The sequence below is a fragment of the Mandrillus leucophaeus genome, unplaced genomic scaffold, assembly GCF_000951045.1.
Source record: "Mandrillus leucophaeus isolate KB7577 unplaced genomic scaffold, Mleu.le_1.0 Scaffold139, whole genome shotgun sequence".
Lineage (NCBI taxonomy): Eukaryota > Metazoa > Chordata > Mammalia > Primates > Cercopithecidae > Mandrillus > Mandrillus leucophaeus.
Window position 1 is genome coordinate 2059579 of NW_012101354.1, and position 1103 is coordinate 2060681.

Sequence of the window (1103 nt, forward strand, 5' to 3'; positions counted from 1 at the left end):
ATTGAGACCATCCTGGCCAACATGGTGAAACCCTGTCTCTACTAAAAATACAAAAAATTAGCTGGGCGTGGTGGCATGCGCCTGTAGTCCCAGCTACTTGGGAGGCTGAGGCAGGAAAATCACTTGAATCTGGGAGGTAGAGAGATTGCAGTGAGCGCTGAGATCGCGCCACTGTACTCCAGCCTGGTGACAGAGCGAGACTCCATCTCAAAAATAAAAATAAAAAAAATTTGTTTTAAAAAATTAAAAAGCCAGGGGCAGAGGCTCATGCCTGTAATCCCAGCACTTTGTGAGGCTGAGGCGGGCAAATCACTTGAGGTCAGGAGTTCAAGATCAGCCTGGCCAAATGGTGAAACTCCGTTTCTACTAAAAATACAAAATTAGCAGGGTGTGGTGACAGGCACCCTGTAATCCCAGCTACTCTGGAGGCTGAGGCAGGAGAATCACTTGAACTCGGGAGGTGGAGGTTGCAGTGAGCTGAGATCACACCAGTATACTCCAGCCTGGGCGACAAAGCAAGAATAATCCATCTAAAAAAAAAAAAATTAGCCAGGCACGGTGATGCATGCCTGTAGTCCCAGCTACTACTCAGGAGACTGAGGCAGGAGGATCACATGAGTTTGAGGCTGCCAGGAGTTTGAGGCTGCCATGAGCCATCATCATCCCACTGCACTTCAGCCTGGGCCACAGAGTGAGACCCTGTCTCAAAGAAACAACAAAAAAGTGGAGATTGGGTTTACAAAATGGCTTTCTTTGGAGAGAGCTACTACCATGCTGTGAGCCCTATTCAATCCCAAAGAGAAGAGGTGGGGAATGGCCAGGCAAGGTGGCTGACACCTGTAATCCCAGCACTTTGGGAAGCCGAGGTGGGTGGGTCACCTGAGGTCAAGAGTTTGAGACTAGTCTGGCTAACATGGTGAAAACCCATCTCTACTAAAAATACAAAAAATTAGCCAGGCACGGTGACGGGTGTCTGTAGTTCTGGCTACTTGGGAGGCTGAGGCAGGAGAAACACTTGAACCCGGGAGGTGGAGGTTGCACTGAGCTGAGATCGTGCCACTGCACTCCATCCTGGGCAACAAGAGCAAAACTCCGTCTCCAAA